This window comes from Eulemur rufifrons, chromosome 7 (assembly GCF_041146395.1).
Source record: "Eulemur rufifrons isolate Redbay chromosome 7, OSU_ERuf_1, whole genome shotgun sequence".
In the NCBI taxonomy this organism is placed as follows: domain Eukaryota; kingdom Metazoa; phylum Chordata; class Mammalia; order Primates; family Lemuridae; genus Eulemur; species Eulemur rufifrons.
The window spans coordinates 249,955,860-249,982,883 of record NC_090989.1 but is presented as its reverse complement, the minus strand read 5'-3'; the positions used below and the strand labels follow the sequence as shown (position 1 = coordinate 249,982,883).

At 36.6% G+C, this 27,024-nt stretch overlaps 1 pseudogene; it reads right to left on the bottom strand.

The window, feature by feature from the left end:
* Positions 1-12,802: 12,802 nt before the first annotated feature.
* On the bottom strand, positions 12,803-12,907 carry LOC138388667 (U2 spliceosomal RNA; annotated as a pseudogene).
* Positions 12,908-27,024: the final 14,117 nt, after the last annotated feature.

Sequence of the window (27,024 nt, the reverse complement as noted above, 5' to 3'; positions counted from 1 at the left end):
GCCCGGCTCATTTTTTGTATATATATATTTTAGTTGTCCATATAATTTCTTTCTATTTTTAGTAGAGACGGGGTCTCACTCTTGCTCAGGCTGGTCTCGAACTCCTGACCTCCAGCGATCCACCCGCCTCGGCCTCCCAGAGTGCTAGGATTACAGGCGTGAGCCACCGCGCCCGGCCTGGATTATTTTTTTGATGAGTACTTGGATTCGATTTGCTAGTATTTTATTGAAAATTTTTGCATCTATATTCATGAAAGAAATTGGCCTGTAGTTCTCTATTTTTGTTGCGTCCTTTCCAGATTTTGGTATCAATGTTATATTGGCTTGGTAGAACGTGTTGGGGAGAATTCCATCCTTCTCAATATTGGAGAATAGTTTATGTAGGATGGGCACCAGTTCTTCTTTGTATGTATGGTAAAATTCAGGTGTGAACCCATCTGGACCAGGGCTTTTCTTTTTGGGAAGGTTTTTTATTGCTGTTTCGATTTCAGTTCTTGATATTGGTCTGTTCAGGTACTCTATTTCTTCCTGATTGAGCCTGGGAAGACTATGTGTTTCTAAAAATTTGTCCATTTCCTCCACATTCTCCAGTTTGTGTGCATAAAGATTTTTGTAGAATTTCATAGATGATATCTTGTATCTCTGTAGCATCTGTTGCAATTTCTCCTTTCATGTTCCTAATGGAGGTTATTAGAGATTTTAGTTTTGTGCTCTTGGTTAGTCTAGCCAGGGGTGTGTCTATTTTGTTTATCTTTTCAAAGAACCAACTTTTTGTTTTATTAATTTCCCTTATAGTTTCTTTGTTGTCCTTTTCATTTAGTTCTGATTTGATCTTAGTAATTTCTCGCCTTCTGCTGGGTTTGGGATCGTTCTGTTCTTTCTCCAGCTCTTTGAGTCTATTCGTTAGGTTGTCTATTTGCATGTTTTCTGTCTTTTTGATATAGGCATTTATGGATATGAATTTTCCTCTCAGGACTGCTTTAGCTGCGTCCCATAGATTTTGATAAGTTGCATCTCCATAAGAAATTTTTGATTTCCATCTTGATTTCTTCCTTTATAGAATAATTATTCAGGAGAAAGTTATTTAGCTTCCATGACTTTGAGTAAGAGTGAGGGTTTATGTTTGTGATCATTGTTACTTTTATTCCGCTGTGATCTGAGAAGATGCATGGTATAATTTCTATTTTTTTGAATTTTTTAAGACATGTTTTATGTCCTAGGACATGGTCAATCTTAGAGAATGTCCCGTGAGCTGATGAGAAGAATGTATATTCTGTGGACTTTGGGTAGAATGTCCTATAGATGTCAGCCATGCCCATTTGTTCTAGCATTCTATTTAGGTCCATTATGTCTTTGTTTATTTTCTGTTTAGAGGATCTGTCCTGTACTGTCAGTGGGGTGTTAAAGTCTCCAGCTATTACAGTATTGTTATCTATCATTTGGTTGAGATCTAGTAGGGTTTGCTTTATGAATCTAGGTGCACCTAGGTTGGGTGCATATATAATTGAGTATAGTCATGGCTTCTTGTTGAATTGTGCCTTTAACCAGTATGTAGTAGCCATCTTTGTCTTTTATTATTTTTGTTGGTTTGAAAGCTAAGTTATTGGAAATTAAGATTGCCACACCAGCTTTCTTTTGGTTACCATTTGCTTGAAATATCGATTTCCATCCTTTTATTTTCAGTCTAAATGCATCTTTGCAGGTTAGGTGAGTTTCTTGAAGACAGCAGATACTTGGCTTGTGTTTTTTTATCCATTGGGCCAGTCTATGTCTCTTGAGCGGGGAATTCAAGCCATTCACATTTATTGAGAAAACTGATAAGTGAGACAGTTTTTTGTTCAGCTTGTTGGGTAGAACTTCATTGCGATGCAAAACAAATATTTTCTTATGTGTATTTCATAGTAAGAATGTGATTTAATTTTCATAAGGATCTTGTTTTTATATTCTCTGATATTTGTGTGTGTGTGAACCTGAAATTGCTGACAAGTTCTTTAGCTTCAGCATTTCTCAGTTAATTGGTGTTTATATTCAAATAGGTAGTTTGACCTTAACTAGTGCCTGGGTGTTTTTCATCTATCACATACCAGATTCATTTAGTGTTTTATATTTGAAATATTTCCTAAAGGCAATTCAGAAATGGACAGGGTGCTTCTAATTCTCCACTTTCAGGGTTTAAAGAGCTCTATTTAGAAATCAAAGAGGTGGACTATACTGATAAGTGTAAGGTGGAAAGAAGATATTAAATCAATAATTAAGACAGGTATATAGAAAATAAGAATGAATATAAACCCCATTACTTTTAAGAGCCTGTGTTTGATTACTTGATAAAGTAATGCTAAATTATTTTCCTTTTTCTGTAGAGGTTGGAAGTTTCCTTTGAATTATATTTTTGCTGTAGTAATTAGCAAACATATTTAAAGCATGAATTTAATTTTAACATACAGTTTAAATGCATTTGATTTATAATTGTAATTATATTTTCAAACTGATATATATTTTCAAAATGAGATATTACATGCTGAAATGTCTCTTCTACCCTGATATTGTTTGAGGATATCTAATGTCTCTGTACATTTTTTAAAATTTTGTGCAGATGAAGAAAGTAAAGCAGAAAGGATTTTACTTTAGCCTAAATACCATGCTTAGGTCATCATCACTCTTACTTGTATTTCTAAACTGAAATTACTTGAGTTTATTCGAACAGCATTTATAATCTAGCAACTTAAATAAATTCCATGATCATATTCCCAAAGAGGAGGCAAATTGGTTTGCTAAATGGAAACAGACCACTGTGCCAAGCACTGTAACTTGTTTTTGACTTTGCTACTGATAGAGTGTAGGTCCCTGGAGCATATGATAATATTTGAAGTGATGGAACACATTTTTCTCATTAATTCTCCTTTATATCACCACCCACATCAGATATGCTCTCCGGCAGTTTACTGTTAGCTGTACACACGGAATTTAAATAGCTAAGGGCCTGTTTTCCTTCCAGAGGATATTACAAATCTCACTGCTGCTAATTGAAATTGTATGGGAAGGGTCAACTTTCTTTCTCCTGCTACTCTATGCTTAAATACCTGATTATTATTAATCAATAGGCTGCAATGCTACATATGCTGCCGTACCTAGCAATCACAAAGAGTAAGGTAGAGGGAAGGATGCGTGGGTTGTTTAAGTGCAGGTTCCTGCAGCACTCACAGGATTTCACATATTTTACCATTAGAAAATACTTAGGAAAGGGTATACACTCTATCCTTTTATGGTTTTATTCATTGATTAAACAAATATTTGTTGAGAATCTACTTTGTGTTAGCATTGATCTGGGTCCTGGGGCAAAAACAGGGAAGCAAAGAGAAAAGAAATCCTCATGCTTATGAAACTTACATTAGACTAAACATCAAATAAAACACATCCTCAAGTTATATAATATACAATATAAGATAAAATAGAAGGTAGACACAGAATAGAAAGTAGAATTTTTCTCTGGAGAGAAAGGAGTCAGGGAGTGATGTGAGGGCAGGTGTAACTTAGACAGATGGCCAGGAAAGGCATTGAAGAGAGGGTGGCATGTGAATGGCACCTGAAGCCAATGTCAAGGAGTATTGGAGGGAGACAACTGCAAGCGTTAGGAAGGGAAATGAAAAAGTCCTGAAGCAGGATTGTGCCAGGAGGAGCTTAAGGAAAGTGCACAAGAGGGGAGAACAACATGAGATGAGGCAGTAGAGTGGCAGGAGCCTGGAAGTGGGGCCCCGGGCCACTTTCAGGACTTGGACTTTTATGGGGGTAGAGATAGAAAAATCAGTGAGAAATTTTGGGCAGTCACCTGACATGGTCTGCCTTGTGTTTTAACAAAACGACTCTGACTGTGTGCTAAAAATAGATTTTTAACCAAAAAGCAAGATAGGAACAAGGGAGATGAGCAGAGGTGGTCCCTTGCCATCCTTTCTCCCTGCTCTGAGCCTCAGAAAGCTGATCTATATGAAATACATTAACTACTAATTGACTTCTTTAAACTCTGGCTTGCATTGTGTTCAACTAATGAGAGGCACTAACAGGGGAGATTGGGAGGAGAGTAAAATTCATGTCCTTATTCCCTTTTCCTCCTGTCCTTTTAGGTCCCTGCCAGAAGCCCTCTCAGGACTCCCTCGGTCTAAGGATGGTAATGTCTCCATCCTTAGTGCAAACTGTTAGTGGGAACACTGGGGACCACACTATCCCTTGTGGATCTTCTGCTTACACCATTGTAAATAGCACCTTTATTAAATACTTCTTTTTTTTTTCTTTTTAAAAAAACTTCCTAAGCCTAGCAAGATAAATACTTCTTAATTATTCATATTTACCATCTATTTCCTCCCTACAATTGCCTCATGCACCAAACTGAAGACCATGCAATATTCTAGAGAGAGATGATGGTGACTTGTTCCAGGGCAATGTAGTGGAGGTGGTGAGAAGAGGTTGAATTATGAACCTGTTTTGAAGTCAGAACCTACTGGATTTACTGATGGGTGGAATATGGAATGATGTGTAAACACATCTAGGTGATACCTGCATTTGTGTTCTTAGAAAGTTGAATAATGGAGTTGCCATTTGCATACAGTCTCTTGAAGTTCAGCAAAGCTAGGCTAGAGATACAAAATTGGAAGTTATCTGTGTTGTGATGGTATTTAAGCCTTGCTATGGGATGTGATCACTAAGTGACTGAGTGTAGACGGCACACAGAAGGGAAGAGATCCAAAGACTAAGGCTTGGAGTAGCTGAATATTGAGAGATTAAATAAACGAAGAGAAACCTGCGAAGGAGAATGAGAAGGAATTGCCCAAGAGGTAAAAGGAGTTCTGGAAGATAGTGATATTCTGGAGACAAGTGAAGGAACTGCAGGGTGAGAATGAATAGACTGCTTCGTAAGGTTCTGAGAAACTAATGCTGGCTTGCAGCATAAATTATTAAAATTTAAAATATGTATGTATATACATACATATTTTATGTAAATTTAAAATATCTTCAAGAGATATATTAAAAGTGTGTCCCTGAAATAACAACAGAATTTTAATTACACATACTTCAGCTGTCCTCAGTCACCTGAACCTCACTGTGACCATCTCACAAGACAACTTATATTAAGAATTGGGGGCCGGGCGCGGTGGCTCACGCCTGTAATCCTAGCACTCTGGGAGGCCGAGGTGGGCGGATCGTTTGAGCTCAGGAGTTCAAGACCAGCCTGAGCAAGAGCGAGACCCCATCTCTACTAAAAATAGAAAGAAATTATATGGACAGCTAAAAATATATATAGAAAAAATTAGCCGGGCATGGTGGTGCATGCCTGTAGTCCCAGCTACTCAGGAGGCTGAGACAGGAGGATCCCTTGAGCTCAGGAGTTTGAGGTTGCTGTGAGCTAGGCTGACGCCACGGCACTCACTCTAGCCTGGGCAACAGAGTGAGACTCTGTCTCAAAAAAAAAAAAAAAAAAAAAAAAAAAAAAGAATTGGACACACTGGTAGCTTGACAGTGTAACATCCTGTACAGTGTCTGTCTACGCTGTCCCCACACCCCAATGCAACTGTCAGAAAGGAAAATTAAGACTTATTTACTCCAAGAAGTAGAAGTTTCTGCATCAGGGATAAAATAGCTGAAGAAAAACATCTCAGTGACTCTTGAGGAAAAATTCATAAATTTAATGATTTAAAAAGGGAGGGGCACTGCCTAGCAGATCATCACAAACAATTAAAAAGGGAGGAATAAGAAAGGCACTTTGGAGCCTACATGACTTTGGGAAACATTTCTATCTATTGCATTAATTTAGAGAAGACTTTTAGGTAAGGGTAGCAACTTTAGATTATTTTTCATGGCTTTAAAATTCTTAACTCTCCATGTCATTAAAATATTTATTTAAAAATAACTATTGATTAATTTACTTAAATAAAATATTCAGTAAATGTAATTTCTTGAGTTTTAATTGACACAAATTTTTTAGCTCAGTGGAAATCTCACTTTTTGTGAAGATATTCACTAATCATTACAAAAATGCTTGTGTGTGCCACATTTCTGTAATCAAATTATTTTGCAAAATGAGCTATTTTTGTGTGAAGGATTGGCTTCAAAACCTAATTCAATGCTACATTAGTGAAGTCTCTTCCTAAGAGACTTGAGTTAGAAAGCTAACAGGGATTTACTATACGATACTAGTTTTAATTATCTGCACACAAGTGCCAAGGTGACTAATAAAAAATTGATATTTACAGTTGTATGTGAATAATTTGCTTCTGTTCAAGTGTTAAGAATGCAATTTTCTAGGACAAATACTTTGCATTTAATTTTACTGTGAAATTTGAAAGAAGACCTGAGAATTTCTGATTTTAACCTCTTTATGATGTTGTTTCTGTTTGTTATGTTCCAACATGATATCCATTTCTCCATAGAATCATAGTTTTCATAAGCACACTAGAGGCTTAGAAGATCCCTTTTACTAGCAAAATTTGCATTGGTTCTTTTTACATTAATCTTTTGCTAGTCTTTTCTTTCTCAATCTCTTCCTCTCTTTCAAAACTATGTTTAATATGTGTCTTAGTCCATTGGAGCTGCTACAACAAAATACCACAGACTGGGTGGCTTATAAACAATAGAAATTTAGTTCAAGACCAGGGTGCCAGCAGATCAGTGTCTGATTAGGGCCAACTTCCTCATAGATGTCCATCTTCTCATTGTCACCTTACATGGCAAAAGAGATGAGAGATCTCTCTGGGGTCTCTTTTATAAGGGTATTAATCCCCTTTATGAGGGCTCTACTGTCATGACCTAAACACTTTCCAAAGGCCCCAACTTTTCATACCATCTGCTTGGGGATTAGGATTTCAACATATAAATTTTGAGGAAACACTAACATTCAGACCATAGCATTATGCTTCAAATTATTTAAGAAGGTGTGTGTGAGGTGTTTAATTACAATGGGTTAAAATACATCAAATATGTTAGGAATCTATGAAGTCATATGATACTTAAAAAATACTCATTGTACTTAACATGGGTGGATAGAGAGAAAGAATCCATGATTTATCCCTTTCTCTTAAATGAACTGTACCTCTTGGTGATTAAAAAAAAATGGACTGATAAGGGGAAGTTTGACTTTAAGAAGATAAATGAAGTTAGGTAATGTTAAGACTATTGATTAAAGATTCAAGGCTTAGTGAAGTTATATCTTATCCTGAGGATTTTTGTGCAGTAGATAAGCAAATAGTTTCTGTCCAGTGGAAAAGATAACCCCAAAAGTAAGACATCAACCAGTTTGGTGTATAATCTAGGAAACTGACTCTAACGTTCTCTTATTAAATTGATGATAAAGTCCTAGTACCTCAAAATGTACTTTGAATCACTCAGTATTTTACTATTTTCTTCATTAATTAATGAGTTGAGTGAAATCTTATACATGTGCATGTTAAATTTGTATGTCATAAATTTAAATTTTTTGAAAGTTATATTTTAGCAGCAATAAATAATAAAACTGGTAGATGAAGAAATGTTAGAATCAGAATATCATACTGCTTAGCAATTCCTAGTGAATTAATGGGTATAAGCAATAATCATCAGTTGCTGCTACATCACCTATGAAGCAGTTTTGCTAAAAATATTGAACCTGGATCTGAAGACATAGGTCAATGAATAAATTAGGTTTATTTGTTACTAGGTTTCAGGACAATTTGCAGTATAGCCCAACTACTACTAATAAAATGGATAATCTTTTTCCATTTTATCCTCTATCCCTTTCTGTTCCAGCCGTCAATGTTCTGCTGGCTAACATTCTCAAGAACCTTGTGGGTATTTTACATATGTCTTGGGATTTACTTCAACAAGCCAAAGGCTCCTCCTCCCTGATCTTTCCTGGGTAATCCCTTCTGTTTAGATGGTTGAGTGGATCTATTAATCACAAGCTTAATCTTCTCAAAGAGACTTTTGTGTGACTGAATCCTCTGACCTAGTGATTCTCTGAAGTACAGTGAAAAGATTTTCAGTTCACACCCTCAATTTTTTCCTCTAAAGCACATTTTTCTGAGAATGAATCTCTTAGTTTTAGTGTCTTTTGCAATCTGGATAGACAAAGAATTTTCCAAAGTGTTAAATCCTGGTTTCTTTTTGTTTAACTGTTCTTCCCTCATTTTATCTGTTTTCTTTTGCATTTTATGATGAACAGCAAGAAGAAACCTATTCACTTCAACACTTTGCTTGGAAATCTCCTCAACTAAATATTCAAGTTTATTATTTACAAATTTTGCTTTCCACATAACTGCAAGACACAATTCCACTGAAACACTATATCAAAAGGATTCAGGATTCACTTACCTAGACATTCAAGGAAAGTCTGCAAAGTAATGAAAGAATGAGATAAACAAAAACTGAAGGAAGCATAATTAACCAACCAACCAACCTCCCCCCTCCCCCACATGTTTAATTAATAAGAATACGTTGTATTTTACCAGTGCAATATAAAGAAAATGTAATGTAAAGAAATAATAAAAGAGCTGAAAATTTTCAATAATATGTTGCTCATTTCCTAAGCCCTCACCAGCAGTGCCTTTAGTGTTTATACTTCTACCAGCAGTCTCCTGATTTAGGTATTTTCTAAAGCAGTGGTCCCCAACCTTTTTGAGACAATTTTTCCATTGCTGGGTGGACTTGGGTGGGGGGAGGGGAGAGGAGGCGGAGCTCAGGCAGTGATGTGAGAGACTGGGAGTTTGGGACTGGCTGTAAATACAGATGAAGCTTCGCTTGCTCACCTGCCACTCACCTTCTGCTATGTAGCCCCCTCCCCACCCTCCTAAGTTTCAATTTTTCCATGGACAAGGGTGACAGCGGAGCTCTGTAGCCTGGTCCCTAACAGACTGCAGACCAGGGTTGGGGATTGCAGCTCTAAAGTGGTGTGTCTTCTCTACTCTTTTCCTCACTTCCCTGTGAGTCCTTCATAGCAGAATCATTATCATCCATATTTTTATTAAGGGTCTATTCAAATCACTCCAAGATTTTTAAAATCATTCTTCTCAAATTTCTTATAGCCTCTGCTTATTACCCAATTCTAAAGCCACTTCGACAAGAGAACTTTAATAACTAAATAACTTTAACAAATAGCTTTTTAGGTTATTTGTTATAGTAGCATCCAACTCTCAGTACCAAAATTTGTATTAAGTTTCTAATTGCCATACACTGGGTGATTTAAAATAATGAAGATTTATTATCTTACAGTTCTGTATGTTAGAAACCCAGCATAGGTCCCAGTGGGCTAAAATCAAGATGTCAGTAGAGCTGTATTCATTTCTGGAGGCTTTAGGGAGAAACCATTTCCTTGCCTTTTCCACCATTTATAGGCTGCTTACTTTCCATGGCTTGTGGGCTCTTCCCTCCATCATTCAAGTCTGCAGTGTTGGGCAGAGTCCTCATGCTGTCATCCTCTGGTTTTCTCTTCCGAGTCTCTCTTCCACTTTTAAGTACTCTTGTGATTACACTAAGTCCGCTGGAATAAGCCAGGATAACCTCCTTTTCTTAATGTTAGATGATTAGCTATCTTAATGCCACCTGCAACCTTAATCTGCCTTTGTCATGTAGCCTAACATATTCAGAGGTTAGGGGGATTAGGATGTGGACATCCATGGAGAACTATTACTCAGCTTGCCATATATGTTCACCTTTTAAGGGGTCCCCCAGCAAGGTGGCTACTCCTTGGCCAGTCATACCAAAATGAGCCTAAAGGTAACAAATGCAACCCATGGACAGAGACACTGCAAGCAACTTTTCTTTCCCCTTATTTTAAAATATGGAGAGATTGTAAACATTCACTAGACATTGGAGGAAAGTCGGCAAAGTAATAAAAACCAAGATAAATCAACAGAAAAACTGGCCCTGGAAGTAACAGAATTAAACAACTTTTCCTCCCTACTCACTTGTAATTGATAAGCCTCCAAAAATTTAAGAATACATTGTATTCTACCCACAGAAAATAAAGAAAAATGCAATGAAAAGGAATAAGCTGAAAGAACTCATAGAAATTGAAAATATGAATTCAAATATATATTTTAAAAATCTTGTAAGTGTTGGAAGATTTAAAAAAGCTCCTTGAAGATATGAAACAGAAGATCAGTCTAAGAAGTTCAACTTCCAACTGATCAAATTTCTGGAAGAGTGCTGACAAAATGGAGTGGAAAATGTTACCAAAAGGATATATTTTAAACTAAATTCCTAGAACTGAAGGGGATCGCACATCTTGATATGGGAAAGGTCTCTACATGAAAAAAGACCTAAACTTAGACATCTAAGAGAAATTTCAGAATACAAATATAGAGGATTCTAAACCTTTCATAAGAGAAAATAATACATATAAGACTGAACTGGCTTTAGGCATCTCCTCAGCAGTCAAGAAGATGATGGCATGATGCTTCTAAAGTTTTAAGTAAAAAGAACTTTAAACCTAGCATACTTTAGCCAGCCAAATTATCAATGATGTGTAAATGCAAAATTAAGTATTTTCACACATTCAAGGACTCAGAAAGTTTATCTGTACCTTTTTCTCAGGTACTGCATTCCAGTAAAATGAAGGAAGATTCTCCCAATGAGAAAGACACGAAGTACAGTAAACCACGGATCAATGAAATAGAGCAGTAAGAAGCAGCCCCGGATAACAGCTGTGCACCAGACCTAGAAGCCCAGGCTGAAGCTCTCGGAGGGAGGCCTCTTAATGATGGAGGAGATGAACTGAGGGGTTCAAAATCTTGATAATGTGTTAAAGGAGTGAAAACAAGGAAGTAAAGGATGACAGAAGCTGAGGGAAAAGACAAAAATGTTGTATCCCAGAGTTGTAGTCCAGACAAGAACGAAAGGAACCATATGAGTACAGAAAGACAGAATGATGAAGAAGCTGGAAAGCATCAGAGGTATGGTGAAAAAGATAAGTGATTCTTCTTCCCCAGACAACAACCACCACCTTCAAAATAACAATAAAAAGTAATCAGAAATAGTGGATGGGAAGTGAGACCTTTTCTCAAAGAGATTGTAACATTTCACATTTCCACCAAAAATGTATGAGTGTTCTGCTGCCTACACGTTGGTATCTTTGCCAGCATTTAGTGATGTCAGGGTATTAAATTCCAGTCATTCTACTGGGTGTATAGTGGCATCTCATTATGGTTTTAATTTGCATTTCCCTCATGACTAAGGATGTTGATCACTTTCGTTGTTACTAGTCTGTTCAGAGATCTTTATGTTTGAGGTGTCTATAGTGTTTTGCCCTTTTAAAAAATGGGGATATTGATGTTATTTAGTTGAAAGAGTTATTTGTAACTTCAGGGAAGAAGTTTTTTGTCATATTTGTGTTTCACAAACATTTTCTCCCAATCTATGGCTGCTTTTCATTTATTATAAACAGTATCTTTTAATGAACAGAAAATTTTTAATTTTGATGCAAATAGTAACTTTTAAAACTGTTTTGTATTTTTTGCTTTCTTTCAACTATGAAATCTTTTTTCTCCCAGGTTATAACTATATTTTCCTGTTATTTATTCTAAAGGCTTTATAGTTTAAGCTCTTATGTTCAGGTCTATGATCTTGAAATAATTATTATATATGGTATGAGGCAAAGGTGCAATTTTATCTTTTTCCACTTGAATATTCAGTTGTACTTCATTTATAGTAAAGACTTTCCTTTCCCCACTCAATTGTTTTGGTGCCTTTATTGAAAAACAATTGTTCAATGAACAATTGTTCATATAACTTTGTGTCTATTTTTGATTAATTAATCTATTTATTTATTCTTATGCCAATAAGAATAATATTGGCATAAGAATAAATATGCCAATTTATTTATTGGCATAAATAAATTGCCAATTATTTAAGAAGGTGTGTGTGAGGTGTTTAATTACAATGGGTTAAAACACATCAAATATGTTAGGAATCTATGAAGTCATATGATACTTAAAAAATACTCATTGTACTTAACATGGGTGTATAGAGAGAAAGAATCCATGATTTATCCTGGATCTTTTATGATAAAGCTGCAGTAATCAATACAGTGTTCACTGAATTGATTACTGCAGCTTTATCATAAGTCTTGAAGTTCATTAACACAAGTCTTCCAAGTTTGATTCTCATTTTCAAGGCTGTAGAGAATGACTGAACATAGTTTTACATGTGGCTGATTTCTTTCTGGTATTTGCATTCTATATCTGTTTTGTAAAAAAATGAAAGTTAAGTATTCACTTAGAACATTTGAATTATGCAGGTAAATAATGGGAAGGAAATGATAAAAATTACACCTAGATTTCAGTTAGCTTTGACATATCTAGGGCACATGCAAGTATATTATAAATAAGGGCAAGTCTATACCTAGAGTTGGCAAGTGAATAATATTACCAGTTACTGTGGTGTTCTAACTGCAGGATTTTAAACAACCCAACACTGAGACATATATACTTTTTATTCAGAGATTCCACCAGCAACAGCTAACCTTGTCTTGCTATTCAAAAAAAGCATTAACATGTTAAACTGGGTTATGAAAGTCTCCACTTTTTGTTTGTTTGTTTGTTTTTGTTTTATTTTTATTTTATTTTATTATTTTTTTTAATTCAGCACATTATGGGGGTACAAAAGTTCTCCTGGAGAGAGTTGGAACCCATTCTATTAAGTGAAGTATCCCAAGAAAAGCCTCCACTTTGTGAGTAATTCAGAAAAGAAGAAAACATTAGTAGGATTCTGGTTATATCTGCCTTAGCTTAAATTCTGAGTTCTACTTGATTGAGAAAATCAGGACCCACTGGGTTTTATATGTAATGGTTTACTTTATTTATTTATTTTTATTTTTTAGGACGTATCAAATATTAAACTCATAAGAATAGATACTACACTTGATCTTGGCCAAAGGCCGAGAAGTGATATGTAATGGTTTAATATTTGTGAAATAAATATTGCCTCTGTGCATGTGAGTTTGGAGAAGGATGGGGGGATACACTTGAGGTTGTTAGCATGAAGATGCAGTGGCCTGCATAAAATACAGAGGGAGCAATCACAGCACAGGAAAAGAATTTCTCTACCTAAGAAATTTATATTTTTATGTTTTAGGCAAGCCCAGAGTTAGCTGAAGTTCTCTCCCCTTTCCCTACCTGGCACTTATCCATAAGTATGAGTTTATTATCTATAAGTTTATTGTAATTATCCTTTTGACCTCCCCCTTCTACTTGGCATACTGACCCCTCTGAGTGTCAGCTGGGAGTAATGAGCCATTCTGGTGCTAGCAACTTCTTCACTGCCCAAAGCCTTGGGATCTGCCTTTTGCTCCTAATTTCTATCTTGTTGAGTGTCTAAGTTTCAGGGCATTCTTCCTGATTCCTGTGGGCATATTTTTTCCTTCCCAAAGGCTAGACTCTGGACTCATAGTACATTCCCAGGTTGCAGCACTTAAAAGATATTTTTTCACTTTTTTGAATTTTTTTTGCTCATTACTATAGAAAATTGGGGTTTGATCAGGGTAAAAACACGGTTTCAAACCACCACTGCAAAGTTAATCATCTATATATTTTATGTAGAGTAAGGAAGAATTCTCATATAGAATTAAGTAAATATCCATGGTAATTTCCAAACTATTATACATGTTCATACTTAGATCAAAAAGAAGAAGTTATTATACTTTAAAACTTTTTTCTGTAGGTAAGTAAGCCCATTCATCTTTAATGTAAGCAATGATTTTTTTTTTAAAGAATCATGCTGTTGAATGTAAGTTCTTGATGTAGTATCTTAATAAAATTTACTATTTAGATGAAAATCATTGCACCCGTCATAATGAGTACAAGGTATTAAATAGCAGTCAACAATTAGTTGGCTTCCCCAAAGTTCCGAGAATTCATTATAGCTACAAATTAGAACCCCATCTCTTAATTTCTCTTTTATGTGGAACCCAAGTCAAAATCTAAGAAACATTATTCATTTGCCCATGAGCAAAAGGAACTATTTGAGCTCATCACTGGCTTTCAGGAAAACCATCATGATGGTTATTAGGTAAAAATGTAAAGTTAAACCAACTTATTTCTTCAGAAAAGTTCACTTTACTACTTGAACATGTATGTATATATTTTTTTGTTTGCCTAATTTCTATAGTTATTATTGGCAGTCCCAGTGATTTGGCATTTAATTTAAAACTGCCTTATATTTCACTTTAGCTTTAGGCATATGTAGGTGGGTGATGGGATAGCTGTCTCCCCAGCAAAGGCCATGGTTGATCCATCTTTGGTGCCTTACACATTGCTTAGCATAATGTAGGCATGTAAGGAGTATTCAGGGTACATTTGCTACAATAATAAGGAAAAATGGGGTTATGGGATGTCCTGGATACTGTGTCAGAGTATTTGCATTTCATTGCATAAACCCTGGAAAATGAGCGTAGTGTTTTGAGAAAACACATGGTAAAAGCAGCATTTTAGGACCCCTCTTCTTGTAGCTGTTTGTAGGAGGAAGGAAAGAGGATAGAATGTGAGAGGAACCATACCAGTTATCAGGCTGCTACATAGAAATAATTACTTCTATGAACTCTATTTCCCAGTCTAACAAAAATTCTCATTGCTTCACTATCATTCTATTGCTCTGGGTTTTGTTTTAATTTATCCTTTCTCTGTACCTTCATTATCCCGTTCAGGCAACCTCTCTCCTCTAGGCTTTAGAACCTTCCAAAGCGTGAATGACTGTGATGCCCTGATGAAGTACCATCTCTTTCACTAAGACTTTTCTGACTTCCTGAGTTGGTAGTTTTCATTATTGTCTCTGAAACCCAAACAGCTTTATCTCTAAAGACCTATATGAAATGTTTCTTCCTTTGGGCATCTGAGTTGCAGGGAAATAAGTTACTCAGATCCCTCAGTTCATGGCATACTCTCACAATGGCTTGCAAGATTCCTCATGTTGTCTTGTATTCTAATTTAATTTATTTAGTTTAATTTAATTTTGTTTAATTTTTTCCCTTCATTCTAGGTTCCCCATAGGGATCTTGCTTGGACAATTTTGGCCAAAACTGATTATCTGGGAGCTAATACATACTTTGATTTTGGAGTTCTGTTCTTAAGTAATATGAATAACAATATCAAGGAAAGCCATTCCAATTGCTTATAAATTCTGCAACCCTTCCCCTCTAAGAGATTTAGCTAGCAGTGGAGCCTGTAGGGCAGCGATCCCCAACATTTTTGGCACCAGGGACTGGTGTCATGAAAGACAATTTTTCCATGCAGGGGGTTTGGGGGTGGAAGGCCATGATGCGTGCAATGGGGAGCAGCTGACGAAGCTTCTCTTGCTCGCCCACCACTCACCTCCTGCTGTGTGGTCCCGGTTCCAAAATTTCATGGAAGACAATTTTTCTACCAACCCAGGTCGGGGTCGAGGGTGGGGAGGGAAGCTCAGGCAGTGATGTGCAGCCCAGTTCCTGACATGCCACGGAGCAGTACTGGGCTAGCTCGGGAGTTGGGGACCACAGCTATAGGGTATACTGCTTCTGTATAGCGTCTGTCTGTGCCCTTCTGCTGGCATCTCCACCTTAGTTAGGACAGGTCTGCAGTACCTCCGCATCAGAGTTTTTCACAGGCAGCAAGGCATCCTGCAAGCTACACAAGGAAAGTGTGGCAGAGGGGGGATGAGGACAACTCTTTTAACTGCTGTCGGGCTTCAAGTAAGATGAGGACGAAGACTTAGTCAATAGATTAACACCAGTGACCTCACTAATGACCTTGAACAGAACAGTTTTGGGGGACTATGGGGGTATTAGACTGATTGAAGAGAGCAAGGAAGAAGAAGAAATGGAAAGAGCAAATACATCCTTCTCTTTCGAGGATATTTGTGGTAAGGAGGAGCAGAGAATCTTCTCCCAAAATGTCATTCTAAACTGGAAAGTAGCATGACTGAGAGAAAACCTAAATCAATTTTAAGTCTTACGTTCTGCACCACAAAGAGATGAAACAACCACAATGAAGATACAAAGAAACAATATTGATGAGTAATAACATTCTGTGTTATAAGTATGATACCTTTATTATTTTCACACTAATTTGTACTCACATCTCTAAGGAAAACAGCTTCAATGGGGAGTTTGTATAATGCAGGGTCTTTGAGTTAGGTAGATATTGTAGTTAGATCATTCAGAAACCCAACAAAACTTTTGATTTGAGATTTAAATAAGTTACACTGACTGGATTTTCTGGGTAACAAAATGTTTTCTTCCATTGTTGTATATCGTACACCAGCTGATCTTTGGAGGGTCATGAAAATAATGCCAGGTATTATTTTTATTTTTATTACTTTGCAAGTGAAATGAAGCTGGCCAGAGTGAGAATAGTAGTATAAGCATGTTTTATTGAATTATAGTTTTAATAATGTATTCCATTATTATAAAACATCATCCAATTTTGCATTATTTTAGCCACTCGGTAGTAAATGGAAAAGCAATTCATAATTAAATTAATGAAACCTAGCATCAAGGTGACTTTTCATTAATTCATATTATGGCTGAACTGCAAGATAGTTATAAAATGCTGTATGATCTCTGACATATATTATGGATTTAAATAAATTAAATGGAATTAATGTAATACACATGCAGTTGAAAGGGTGTGGAGATAAGGAGTATTGTTATGTGTGACCTTCCTAATTAGGGAGTGAAATAGGCTATTAAAAAAACCTCACATCATCGCCAGTAATTTGCTTAGAACAAGGAGTAGGACTAGATCTAGAGAAAAGGCTTCAGTTAAAGATGCCCTGTTTGTTTGAGTTGATAGATGCTGTAATGAGCTATAGAGTTGTTCTCCCTGTGAGTAGTTGATGCTTACAGGAGAGAGCCAACTGCAGAGATGTTCTTTTGTGCCTCTGATAAGCTCTAGTCCCTCAGGCGAAGCACTTGATTGCTTCCAGATTTGGGAGGGGCCTTGTAGCTCCTAGGGGGTTGCTTGATCTCCCTCACAGCATAGGTGGGTGGAGGGGTGAGGCTGGGCACAGTTAAGTTGTACAAGTCTGCAAGGCTTTGCAAAGCCTCAGCAGGGCTCAGTGGTTGTCTTCCTAGCTGCTAGGGGCAACCTCTGGGAGGAGGGTCAAGGCCAGCCTTCCAAGCCAGAAAGGCTGCTTGTGAGGGAGCAGCTGTGCTTCCAGACTGGCTGTGGGGGGTGAGCTCTGTCCCTCTTGCCTTGCCTCTGTCATCAGACCCTGTGTGTGCTGCCCACCTAGTCTGATAGCACAGCTTTACTGCTGAGGGGATGGGTGCTTCCCCAGTTCCCCATATCTCAGACCCCCATATTTTTTTCCCATCAGTTCTGCCCATGTAGGCTTCCTTGCCTCTCAAGTCCAGCTCCCAAATCGCTCCGACCCTACGTCCCCCAGCAACCTCCTCCAGTCCTGGGGGCATGGCATCCAGCCTGCACGTCTGACCCACTGGCTATGTCTCTGCAAAATGCCAGAGGGCAGGGAGCTCCCAGATCTGGTGCCCCAGGTCTGCTGCAGGTCCCCAAGTGTAGAGGCATGGGCTCCAGTCTCCATGGAAATTTCAGAGTGCAGGACACACCAGCTGAGGTGAGGAGGCCACTCCCCAAATTCTCAGCTCAAACTGTTCTTCCAGGTTGCAGTGGGTGGGGGAGGGGTGGAGGGAGATAAAAGTCTGAAGGGAAGAAAGCCCACTCTCTGGCCTCTCGTGTCACTCTCCTTGGAGGGGAACCCCACATGGAATTTTTAAGCTCTGGAATCATGCAAATTCTCCCCATAATTCCGTGATTGCCCCACAGTGATTGAGTTTGTGAGGGTGGAAAAGCTTCCCAGTAACTTCGTAGCCTGCTGATCACTGAAGGATTGTGAGAGGGAGATAGGGATCCCCTCTTACCCCTTTGCTAGGCTCTGAGCCACCCTGGGTTTGGTTCTCACCAATTTCTTTTTTTCCTTTTTCTTCTTCCTTCTCTGCTTTGCAATTTTTCTCCAGAGGTCCCCAGTAGGCTCTGGCACTTCTCTCACTGAAATTCACTTGTGCTGCATCCCCTCTTCCCCTCCCTCTTCTCCCCTATCCAAAACCCTTCCTTCTCTCTGGGACAGTCCAGCAAGTGATGTCTCTAGTCAGTCATCTTGCCCCATCTCTGTAATTAGAGCTTTATATTAATAGTATATCATTACCTGCCAGAGAACATTTTTTAATTTTTAAAAATTATTTTAGCTAGTCCAAAATGTTTATTTTCCCTGAAATATTTTAAAATAAATTTTATTAACAAAAAATTACTTGGAAATTTACTATGCTTTTGATTAAACTTTTAAATTATTTTGAGATAAATTGGCATCTTTATAATATTTAATAATCTCATCCATAAACAATGTCTGTCTTCTCCATGTATGTACACCTAATTTATACTTCAGACTACATCTTGTAGTTGTCTTCATCTAAGACCAGCAGATTTCACGTTAATATTATATATACACATGGCTCAGAATCTGAAAGAATCACAATATATTACTCTACATTATATTTTTTAAAAAAGTCCTTCAAACTTCTTGTCACTGTCCTTACCATTGACTGGTATTTTTTTCTCCATTTTTTTTCATTTCCCTAATGTAGACATTCAAAATGGTTAGAAGAAACTTATTATATCCTAATATCACTTACCTCTGTCAAGTCAAAAGTGACAAATAGATATCATTCTTGAATCAGTGAAGGATAATCATGGTTCCTTTACTGTGATAAAGTAGTCATAGAAAGTGATTTGTCCACCATTATAATTCAAATATAGTAAGATTTATGTCACAGATTCTCAATACAATATAAAATCTGATAATAAATCATTGAATATTTTGCTTCACTTACCAAACAAATTACTAGCTATTTCCTCTAAGCTCACCAAGTTAGATATTGCATTTCACAATTTTCATTGCTTTTTGTTGTAGACATAAAAATGAAATCCATTAAGAATATTTGTGACAAGATAACTATAGTATAAAAACAGGAAGTGTTAAAGTTTAATGATACACAATTCAATTAAAGGTTATAAAAATGAAAATATTGAGACTAAATATCTCTCATAATCATATTTTGTCATACTCATAATCTTTGATGAAAATAATTTGTCATCATGAACTAAGATCTGAAATAGTTTTTGTTTAACAATGTACTTGACTTGGTAAAAATTTGGCTAAAAAGAACACTTTTAGGGGCTACATACATATAATTTTGTGTTAGGGACATTGTTTTCTCTCAGAAACTGTAAAATACCTTTTTATATTCTCAAATCCCCCTTGTAAATAATATAACTTAACTAAGTATGTTTTTTAAAATATATTTTATAGAAAATTTAAAGCATATATAAATGCACTAAGATTTTGGGGCATTTATATAGAGAAAAACACGATATCTAGCTCATCATGGATTGTAGAGGATTCTCCAGGGTGTGAAGTGAGTTTGTAGTTAAGTGAGATATTAGTTATTATCCCAGAGCAACTTGGTTGCAATCTGAAATTATACTAAGTATAATTGTGTGTAAACGTCTTCTTATTTGTGTAAGCATTTAAGTCAAGTTTATAATAAAGGCACTACCTATTTTTAGTTTCAAGGAATCCTAGCACAGTCAAATGTTAGATGGGAAACATATATTTGAAAGTCATGAATTCAAATGTTAGAGGTGAGAAATTATATTTTATACTGGGTATATAAAAATGTTTCACTTTAAAGTGTCCGTACTACCTAAAGTGATCTACAGAATTAATGCAATCCCTATCAAAGTACCATCATCATTCTTTACAGATCTCGAAAAAATAATTCTACACTTTGTATGTAACAAGAGAAGACCTCGTATAGACAAAGCAATCTTAAGTAAAAAGAACAAACTGGGAAATATCAGTCTACCAGACTTCAAGCTGTACTACAAGGCTATAGTAACCAAAACAGCATGGTACTGGCACAAGAACAGAGACATAGACCTTTGGACCAGGACTGAGAATCCAGAGATGAAACCATCCACATATGGTAATCTAATCTTTGACAAAGCAGACAAAAATATACACGGAGGAAAAGAATCTCTTTTCAATAAATGGTGCCAGGAAAACTGGATAGCTACATGCAGAAGATTGAAAGTGGATCCTGACCTCTCACCTCTCACAAAAATCAATTCAAGATGGATAACAGACTTAAACCTAAGGCATGAAACCTTAAGAATTCTAGAAGAAGATGTTGGGAAGACCCTTTCAGACATTGGCCTAGGCAAAGAATATTTGAAGAAGACCCCCAAAGCAATCACAGCAGCAACAAAAATAAACGGGACCTGAACAAATTAAAAAGCTTTTGCACAGCCAAGGAAACTATCATTAGAGCGAATAGACATACTACAGAATGGGAGAAAATATTTGCTCTCTACACATCTGATAAAGGGCTGACAACAAGGATCTATCTAGAACTCAAAAAAATCAACAAGAAAAAAAAAATCAAACAATCCCATCAATAAATGGGCAAAGGAAATGAACAGAAACTTTTCAAAAGAAGACAGAATAATGGCCAGCAAACATATAAAAAAATGTTCAACATCTCTAATCATTAGAGAAATGCAACTCAAAACCACAATGAGATATCACGTAACTGCAGTGTGATTGGCCTCTATCAAAAAATCCCAAAACAACAAATGCTGGCGAGGATGTGGAGAGATGGAAACACTCTTACACTGCTGCTATGGGACTGCAAATTAGTGCAACCTCTGTGGAAAAGAATTTGGAGATATCTCAAAGAGCTAAAAATAGAAATACCATTGGATCTAGCAATAGCACTATTAGGAATCTACTGAAAAGAGCAAAAGACATTCTATAATAAAGACATCTGCACTCAAATGTTTATGGCAGCAACAATTCACTATTGCAAGGATGTGGAAACAACCCAAGTGCCTGTCAATTCATGAGTGGATTATTAAAATTTGGTATATGTATACAATGGAATATTACTCAATTATAAGAAATGACAGTGATCTGGCACCTCTTATATTTTCCTGGATTGAGCTTGAGCCCATTATCCGCAGCGAGGTATAACAAGATTGGAAGAATAGGCTCTGCATGTACTTGCCATCCAACTGGCACTAACTGATCAACACTATGGTGCTCACATGGTAGGGTAGTAATATTCTCCAGGGATTAGGGGGCTGGGGGGGTAAACTCACAACTAATCGATGTGGTGAGCATTGTAGAGGGGAAGGGCATGCCTCTGATCCTCGCTTGGGTGAGGCAAAGACATAAAATGTAACCCACATTGTACCTACATAATATCCTGAAATTAAAAAAAAAGTAAAAAAAAATAAAATAAAAATGTTTCACTTTAGTAATGATAATCACAATTCTATTATTTAACCTCATAAGGAGTAAAACTGTCTATTACCACCTACTACTGTAGGTCGCATCCTTGGAAAATTAACCCACCTACTCTGACTTGCAGGTTAGAGAATAAACTCATTAACGGTAGTAGTGATTGGTAGTAGCTTGAACCCAAAGTGGTAATTACTTGCTATCAGGAGTTTTTAAGTAATTGCAGAGCATTTATATAGTTATTTTCCCCTAAAAAGTTTAAATCATATTTGCATAATTTAATCATTCATTATTAGAATTTTTTGTAAAGTCAGAAATCAACTGAACCCTAAACATATATTTATAATTATATAAAATTAACAGCAAAGTCTTGACAAAACACTTGTGTTTGGAATCTTTGCCTCTGCTCCAGAAAATGCCTAAGTTTGTGAGTAAGAAGGGGTAATAGTGATGGAGTTAATTAACTAAGTACTATTCTGGAAATATGGATTCCAAAGGGCTGAATACCTACCTGGTCCTCTAGATAAACTGTGTCTTCAGGTGCCCCTGGCTTCATACGATAAATTCTGTCCCTTGAAGTTCAGATAAGACAAATATAAAGTTCTGTCACAACCACTCACTCTCCCTGTTCCTTGCTGGCTTTAGGCTTTACCTGGCTGACGTTCCATGGCCCTAGTGTTTTGTAGAGTTCCACATCTACACTTAAATAAAATTGGAAGTGATTGCAGAATATGTAGACTTCTAGGAATTTGATTTGGAGAAGTGATCAGGAGTTGGCTCCTACATAATCTAGTACCTAGGACCTGGGGTTCCTTCTAATCCAATGCTAAAATAAGGATATTACAGGTTGAGGACATCTTGTAAAGGGGTTGTCTATGCCTCACAGTCCCTAAAGTCTCCCTATCTAGGTTGTAAAAAAAGAAAATGTCCACTTAGTGGTTCAGCAATCTTACTGTGTTAATTTCTGCCATGGGAAACAGTCATAGCAAGAGGAATGCAAATAAATCAATACATAAATAAATTACACCTCTTTTTGTGTTTGTTCATTCACCAGTCCTTTCCTGGCACTTGATATAACCAAAGCCTTGTCCTGTGCACCCTCGGGAAGCAGATTGCTAACACTTGTTTTCAAAAATCAGGGAGCTATAGTTTCATGGAGAGACAGAGACAAGCACATAGGTAAATATAAATCTGAAGGTAATAAATCTTTTAACTGATACAGAAGCAGCATAAAATGTGCAGACAGAAGAATTAATTTTATAAGAGCTTGGGAAATCAGAGAAAGCATCTTAAAGAGATAATTTTGAGCTAAGCCTTGAAGGTGATTGGTGGAAAGTGATGTAGAGAATGTATAAAGTTGAAGGAAAAGAATCTTAAGAAAAAATACTGAGTGGCTAGGATATGGAAGGTTATTAGGTAACACAGAAAGGGATGAATATTTAGTGGAGGTTGATATGAGTGGAACTTGCACGTGGTGAGTTCTACACGCCATAATGAGGATTTGGGACTTTTCTTTATGCCATAAAAAGTGATTGAAATGTTGTGAAGAGAGAAGTGACATGTTTTGACTTCTCTAATGAGAAGGTCTGTCCAGAATATTAACATAGCAGAGGCTGAGAGATTATGAGAATCCATGAAGCTATCACATAATGTAAAGAAGAAAGGCTGAGAATCAAAGTGAAAATAAATAAGCTGATGACTGCTCCTAGGATATGAGAAATTGAGAAGAGGATCATTTTAGACAGGGAGAAATGCGGGAGTAGTATTAGGGTCTCAATTTAGGTTCCTCCAACATTCTTAAAGAAGTAGCCATCAAGCTAAGTTTGAAGGTTTCCAGGAGTGGTTTAGAAAAAAAACCTAATCAAAATTTGATTTGGACTGTGCTAAAATGCAGTTCTATTTCAAATTGATGTAATAATAGGTCAAATGATTCTTCTGAAACTCAGAACAGGAGGTGGATGGGAAGACCTAAGGGGACTCTGTAGGGGTGCCGAACTATCCAGGGCACTGTGGCCCCCTAGAAAACACAAAACATGAGACATCTATTTCAGGAATAAATTTCTGAAGAAGAAATTCCATTTGTTCTTGGGTGGCAACAGCAGAAATTTACTCAAGGGTGAATAACATCAGGAAGATATCTATGTAGGAGCAGCTGTGGGCTTGTTATCTCTGATCGTTCATCCTGCCTGGTGCACCTGTAGTTTTCCTTTCCGGTTCTTTCCCTGTCATCTTGCGCTACCCGGTTCAAAGTGTTCTATTCCTTAATTATTATTATTTTTAACTGAGAGGTAGACAAGATACAGATAAAATGAATGAACACCTGGTGATAGAAAAGACTCATGTTCGTACTTACATTGAGGTCTTATGATAAGGAGCACCAAGTGGAGGATGGGAGGGGGAAGGAGCAGGGAGAAGATACTGTCCGGACTGGACTGGTGAATTTGTTTCTGTTCAAATGAGAGGGAACTAACATGTGTTATACACATGCTATGACGAGTCAGTATGTTTATCACTTTACATATATTATCTCTTTGAATTTTAAAAACAATTTTGCAAAACAGGTATGAATATTTCCATTTTACAAATAATGAACTTAGCAATTGAAAATGTAAGAAATAACGGTGATATGGCATCTCTTTGGTTCTCCTGGAGAGAGTTGGAACCCATTCTATTAAGTGAAGTATCCCAAGAATGGAAAAATAAGCACCACATGTACTCGCCAGCAAACTGGTTTCCCTGATCATCACCTAAGTGCACATTTGGGAATAACATCAATTGGGTATCGGACAGAGGTGGGGGCTGGGGGGTGGGGATGGGTGTATACCTACTTGATGAGTGCGATGCGCACTGTCTGGGGAATGGACACACTTGAAGTTCTGACTGGGGGGGATGTAGGGGAGAGGATGGGTGCATACCTATGTGATGAATGCGATGAGCACTGTCTAGGGAATGGACACGCTTGAAGCTCAGACTCGGGGAATGGGGGGGCATGGGCAATATATATAACCTGAACTTTTGTACCCCCATAATGAGCTGAAATAAAAAAAAAAAAAAGAAAAAAGAATGCTTGTCTGAGATCATCTAACCAGATAGCAGTAATACTGAAGTTTGAACAAAGTCCAATTGATTCAAAAGACCATATTCTTTCCACTATACCACATTAATATTCATGTGAAAGGCAAATGTATTTTTAAAAATCTAGTATTCAAGATAATCCTATATATGGAAAATTTGTTAGTAAAATGATCTATTTATATACTCTGATATACTCTATTATTTTTAGGAGCTTATTACTGTAAAACTTTGAAAGTTTTTCCAAGAAGTATTTCCAAGAAGATAGTAAAATGGTGATTATCGTTATTGCCAAGCCTCATGCAATGGGAGTTGACTAAAATTCCACTGTAACTCTGCCTATTAACCTTGTCTTCCCTAAGGAAAAAAATTCAGTAGTGTCCAAATTGATTCATGAGCTGATGGGACCATATCAAACTAAATGTGATTAAAAAAAACCCTTCTATTAACAAAATGAACATGTTAACCTATTGAGTACATGGGTATAAGACTTTGTTCCATTCTGAAGAGCTAATGTTTTTGACCCCTTCCTGAAGAAACTTGACAAAACCTGTTACACTGTAGCAAGACTATTTGTTTTCCCACAAAATTTCCATTGTAGCCTCTGCTACAGTGAATTATCCTCCTGTATTTCCAATAAAATATTTATAGGTAGAAATCATATTCAAATTTAATTATGAGACCATAGTGCTATTTCTATACAGGTTTCTGACATCATTGATGTACAAAAACTGATTAGTCATCAGTGATCTGGTCTAGTAATATCTCCAAATGCCTTCCTTATACTTTAATATATTCATGATGAGAAAATCATGCTTCAAAATGAAACATACAACTCTCCAGCTGAAAACCCCAACTGTCTAGAAATGCTTAGGTATTTCAACATGTGAGAAAAACGATTACTCTCCATTGAAGTCTCTGTGTACCCCTGGCAATATTGACATTTCAGGAAGGACCAAGATGTGCCTGAAACAAAGAGGCTGAATTCACATAGTGATGACACCTGTTAACCACACTAGTGAGAAAGAAATATTCTGTGATAAAAAGATTAACCACATGAACTTTAGCCTCCTGGTAGATGAAGATGCGTGTAACTGAATGTCGCAGAGAGCATGCACATAAAATCACTGTGCTTTTAAAACATATCTTGGTGCTTTATTTATTTTGGTGGTGATATGTATAGGCATAGCTCATAAACATAAGGAATTATTTCAGATAGTCCAAAATGTCATAAATAGACAATTACTCCTAGAGCTCACACCCATTGCACCATGCCCTCACAGGGACTACAGAGATGTACTGATGGTGCAGCACTCCTTCCACCTGCACCTTCCCTGATAAGGGAGAAAGTGGTCTTGGATTTGGTCGGGGGGAATGCAAATGATGATTAGCAATATGCTTGAGGAGACAGAAATTGTGAAGTGAATATTTTTGCTCTTGGTTTGGTATTCAGTGGGAATGGCAGGAACCCAGAGAATAAAGAGCAAAGGAAGTTGGAAATTGGGATAACGTTCCACCAAATCTTTCCTTTCAAATCTTATTTTCAGGAGTCTCCTGATTTTTTCTCTTGTCTTTGCTCCACATTTTCTTTATGTCCTCTAAGGTATTGGAATTTGTTCCTTAGTCTGGCTAAACCCCTTCATCAAGTGCTAATACCACTTGCATTATGGAGGGACTCTAAAAACAATTTGGAGACTTGAATGTTTCCCTTTTGACATACATTCTCCTCTTGTCCTATAAACCATCATCTGGATGCTTGCAATGACTTTATACAATTTGGTCAGGTTTTAGCATTGTCTGTACTTTTATGTGGAGGATGATATTAAATGATGCCTTTCTTGTTAAAGAAAAACTAGAAACCTCGATTTATCAACGATATGTCTCATTACATGCATGCTTCTATAATTTTTATTCCTACTTTTCTGACCGAAAAGCTGTCTATACTTTTCATCAGCCTCTTTAAATTTTTAAGTTTCTATTCAATTAAATAGTGCTTAGAGCAGTATCATGTGGCTCCCCAGAGTGCCTTTAAGCTATTTCAATGAGTTTCATTAAATGTTTCCAATTTTTTAAAGTAAAATTAATATTAATGCACTTTAATGATAAAAGGAGATATGCCACAAAAGCATTTACTTATCAGAGTATAAATCTGATTTCAAGCAACTATTCTTTATTTTTATTTCCCTATTAAATTTCAGAAATACTGAACTCAGAAAATGCAGCTGACTACATTTGAATTCATAAAAGGGATGGAAGAAGTGATAAAGCTAACTAAGTCCAAAAACTAAAATGCAGTTATGTCTGGCATTTAGCTTTAATTTTTTGTTGGAAAAAATGCTTAAATGGATAGAGAAAATTCTTGATCAGAGAATTAGAGGAATTAGCATCCTTAATAAAAATGGAATGATCAGGAAGCAATTAAAAGCAAGTATGAATCCCTCTACTTGGAAAACCTTGAAACCAAAAATAAAATAAAGGGAAATATATTTACATTTTTTATTGTTTTTTCTTTTCTTTTTTTTTCCTGAAAATGAGTTTTAATATATTTACCTTTTGATATTAACAAGTAACAGTTACCAGTTCTCATAAAAATGTATGTAATGTCAAAATTATTGATTTGTGGATGTAATTAAATATATCTGTTGG